Source organism: Larimichthys crocea, unplaced genomic scaffold (assembly GCF_000972845.2).
Source record: "Larimichthys crocea isolate SSNF unplaced genomic scaffold, L_crocea_2.0 scaffold100, whole genome shotgun sequence".
Taxonomy (NCBI): domain Eukaryota; kingdom Metazoa; phylum Chordata; class Actinopteri; family Sciaenidae; genus Larimichthys; species Larimichthys crocea.
This window is the reverse complement of record NW_020851384.1, coordinates 362,077-366,756: the sequence shown is the minus strand read 5'-3', so window position 1 is coordinate 366,756 and position 4,680 is coordinate 362,077.

Below are 4,680 nucleotides of genomic sequence, written 5' to 3'. Positions count from 1 at the left end.
CACCTCCACTCCCCTCCGATCAATTTTCATTTGTCACCGTCCCCGTCACCACGTCCTTTTGTTCCTCTGCGCCGTTCCCCCTCGGTCCAGGGCTTGGCCCCCGCTGTCCTTATCGACCCTCGTTTCCAGTGGGACTTGCCCACACCTTTCCCAGGGAAAAAGGTGGAAGAAACCTCAGGAAGAGCCACAGAGGAGGGATCCCTCTCCCGGCCGCAGACGTGCAAAGCTGATCAGTGTACGGCATCCACCTATTGTCTCTCTGCTACAAAATGACAATGTACAAATGACGATAAATGACAATGAATTACAATGACTGATAAATGACAAGGAATTACAATGATGATAAAATGACAAGTGAATTACCAATGATATATTAAACGGACAAGTCAGAATGTAAGCCAATGAAACTGACTGAAAAATGCTTCCAGTAGCCAGATATGCAGCAATAATAGACAGTAGTAATATGTGGTAGTGGACGTCATGCAGTGACCACAGCAGCAGCCACAGATCCCGAGAAACTGCTGGACGACAGCGAGACGGAAACTTTCCGGAAGAAGTTGGAGAGTTTAGTGACCCATGATTACTGATGACAGAAGGTTTACAGATGGAGAGAGAGAGAGACAGACAGAGAGAGACAGAGAGACAGACAGAGAGAGAGACAGACAGAGAGAGAGACAGACAGACAGAGACAGAGACAGACAGAGAGAGACAGAGAGACAGACAGAGAGAGAGACAGACAGACAGAGAGAGAGAGACAGAGAGAGAGACAGACAGAGAGAGACAGACAGACAGAGAGAGAGAGACAGACAGAGAGAGAGAGAGACAGACAGACAGACAGAGACAGCCTGTCTCGGCATAAACACGTGTTCACGTGTTACTGACAGATTTAAATAAAACCTCTCACATCATCATGTCCTCTCAGGACTTCACACGTGGACCGGGTCTGTCCCGGTCTGTCCCGGTCTGTCCCGGTTCAGGACTCCTTCAAGGCAACATCACGTCACTCTGTGCCCGGCTGCACTGAGGCATTCTGGGTATTGGTGTAGTTCCTGGGATGAGCTGATCAGACACGTTTCACGGACACGTTACAGATTCACAGGAATGGTTCAGTTACAGTAAAACATGAGCTGCACTGAGTCACTTCCGTCCCTGGAAGTGGACCGAGCCGGGACCTGCAGGTAAATGATGATGACACAGCAGAATGACAGGAAGCAGGGGGCGGGGCCACGGCTCTGACTCCTGTACAGGTGTGTGGAAGAATTCTGATGATGCAACCGCTTCAAAGTGGGATGTTTTGATTGGCTGTCTGTGTCGGTTCTGGTCCGGCTCAGTCTGAGCCCGGCCTGAGTTCAGTAGCTAATGGCAGTGAGCATGAGTTCTGACATGTGATTGGACGATGAGAGAAAAATGAATCAAAGCTCCAAGTTCAGCTGCAAGTCCACACATGAACACAGTGTGTGTGTGTGTGTGTGTGTGTGTGTGTGTGTGTGTGTGTGTGTGTGTTATACAACAAACTTCCAGTGAAGTATTTATAGAAAGTGACGACACATGAAATATTTCATCATCACACACACACACACACACACACACACACACTGGGATGAAGATTATCCATTTTAACATTTCACTGCCTGGTTCTGACTCGGTTCTGACCTGGTTCACTTCGGGCTCATTCAGTGCGATCATCATGTTCCATGTTTTTAGCCAACACAACCTGCAGTTCCTCTAACGTCCACTTGAGGCTGGCTCCATAAGTCCCCATGTCCAAATGTCCAACAGCAGAAATAAACATGTTTACAGCCTGGTACAAAAACAGTTTTGGTCTCTGTAGCTAATTTATGGACTGAGAGGGAATTTTTATAGAACTCCATCCATCCGTTCTCTTCCTCTTATCCGGGTCGGGTCGTGGTGGCAGCAGGTTCAGACTTTCTTCTCCACAGTAACACACTTCAGCTCCTCCTGGAGGATCTTGAGGTGTTCCCAGATGAGCTATATAGTCCCTCCAGCAGGTTCTGGGTCTGCCACAGGGTCTCCTCCCAGATGGACGTGGAACATCTCCAAACAGAGACTACGTCCAGGTTTTAGACAGTCTGCGGGGACGTCACGGAGACTACGTCCAGGTTTTAGACAGTCTGCGGGGACGTCACGGAGACTACGTCCAGGTTTTAGACAGTCTGCGGGGACGTCACGGAGGACTACGTCCAGGTTTAGACAGTCTGCGGGGACGTCCAGGAGACTACGTCCCGTTTTAGCAGTCCTGCGGGGACGTCACAGAGGACTACGTCAGGTTTTAGACCGTCTGCGGGCACGTCACGGAGACACGTCCAGGTTTAGACAGTCTGGGACTCGGAGACCATCAGTTTCACTCACTAGACACGTCCAGGTTTTAGACATCTGCGGGGACGTCACGGAGACTACGTCCAGGTTTTAGACAGTCTGCGGGGACGTCACGGAGACTACGTCCAGGTTTTAGACAGTCTGCCGGGGACGTCACGGAGACTAGTCCAGGCTTTAGACAGTCTGGGGGACGTCACGGAGACTACGTCCAGGTTTTTAGACAGTCTGTGGGGACGTCACGGAGGACTACGTCAGGTTTTAGGACGTCTGCGGTGACGTCGCGGAGGACTACCTCCACTGTTTAGACAGTCTGCGGGGACGTCACGGAGACTACGTCCAGCTTTAGACAGTCTGTGGGGACGTCACGGAGACTACGTCCAGGTTTTAACAGTCTGCGGGGACGTCACGGAGACTACGTCCAGGATTTAGACAGTCTGCGGGGACGTCACGGAGACTACGTCCAGGTTTTAGACAGTCTGTCTCTGCAGTGAATCAGTCATAAAATTCTGATCAGCTAATTGCAACAAAAAAATGCTACCTGAACCAAAAAGAACATCACAGTGTGTGTGTGTGTGTGTGTGTGGTGTGGTGTGTGTGTGTGTGTGTGTGTGTTTGTCTGTGTGTGTGTGTGTGTGTGTGTGTGTGTTTGTGTGTGTGTCTGTCTGTGTGTGTTTGTGTGTGTGTCTGTGTGTGTGTGTGTGTGTGTGTCTGTGTCTGTCTGTGTGTGTTTGTGTGTGTGTGTTTGTGTCTGTGTGTCTGTGTGTGTGTGTGTGTGTGTGTGTGTGTGTCTCCACATGTTGCAGAGGGGGTGTGATGTTGAAAGTCTTCCTGTCATGTGATGTAACCTGTGTGAAGGACACACCTTGTTGCTGCCTGAGTCAGTGCTGATGAACGTCCGTGTGCAGAACTCGGGTGTCTAACCTTCTAAGAACCCGAGCCACTTTCCTCAGAACACGCTTTGATTCATGGTGGATAGAGGATAAATATCTGAGCATGGAGCTGCTCATCAGAACCTCAGCAGGACAGAGCCGAGCCTCATCAGAACCAGAGACCAGAGAAAGACAAGTGAGTGTCCGCCTTGTTCGTCTTCTCCACACTGACACTGGTTAAAGTCTTTGCATCAGTCGTCCGTTAGTTTCTTTTATTTCCTGGAACATTTTATAATTTCACCTCTGCTGTGTTTTTTATTCTTTAAGCTCTTTGTTTGAATGAAACATCGTTTATCGATTCAAACATTTCAAACTTTTCTTTCTTCAGCTTCATGAATAATTCACGAAAATATGCAAATCAAGTTGTAAAAATTATATAGTGTATATTCTAAGTTGTGTTATATACATGTATGTATGTATGTATACATATATATGTGTATGTGTGTGTCTGTGTGTATATATACACATTACTGTTCAAAAGTCTGGGGCCATTTTTTTCAGATCACATTGATCAGAAACACGTCGTAAATAATTTAAATGAGTGTTGTAGCTGCAAACAGTCGCTGTGTGCTCGTCATCAGCAGCCATCGCTGTGTGCTCGTCATCAGCAGCTGTGGGTCCATCAGGCTCAACATGTCCACAAACGAAGAAGTTTCTTCTATCCGTCTGTTCTTGTTCTGAGGAATGAAACTGAAGATCTGGTCCAATGCTGTGAACGATCCAGGTCACAGAGCAGCTCAAACTGGCTCTGACCAGGAGAAAGAGGAGACCTCAGTCTGACTGAACCAGAGGACAAGAACACCAGAGTATCTGGAGAAACAGACGCTCACAGGTCCTTCACTGGCAGCTTCATGAAATATACCTGCAGAACACCAGATGAACATCAGCAGTGAAGAGGAGCCTCGAGCTGCTGGACAGAGAAGAAGCTCAGAATCCATATTCAGATTTATTATGTCCTAATTAAACTGGAAGTGACCCCAAACCTTTGAACAGTGTGTGTGTGTGTATATATATATATATGTGTGTGTGTGTATATATATATATTAGAGAATGATATAATATATCTACACACACACACATATAGATATTACACCCATCCCCACATAGATATATCTAGTGTGTGTGGTGATCGATATATTTTTATTCTTTATACACACACACACACACACACACATATATATATATATATGTGTGTGTGTGTGTGTGTGTGTGTGTGTGTATATATATATATATATATACACACACACACATATATATATATATGTATATATATGTGCTCATTAAATTTAATTTTAATGAGCTGACAGATTCATCACCTCTCCCTGTTGCAGTGCATTGTGGGTACCTGTTTCTGGTGTTGTGGGCGGGGCTTACAGCAGGAAGGGCGTTACCGATAAACACAACGGACAAACCG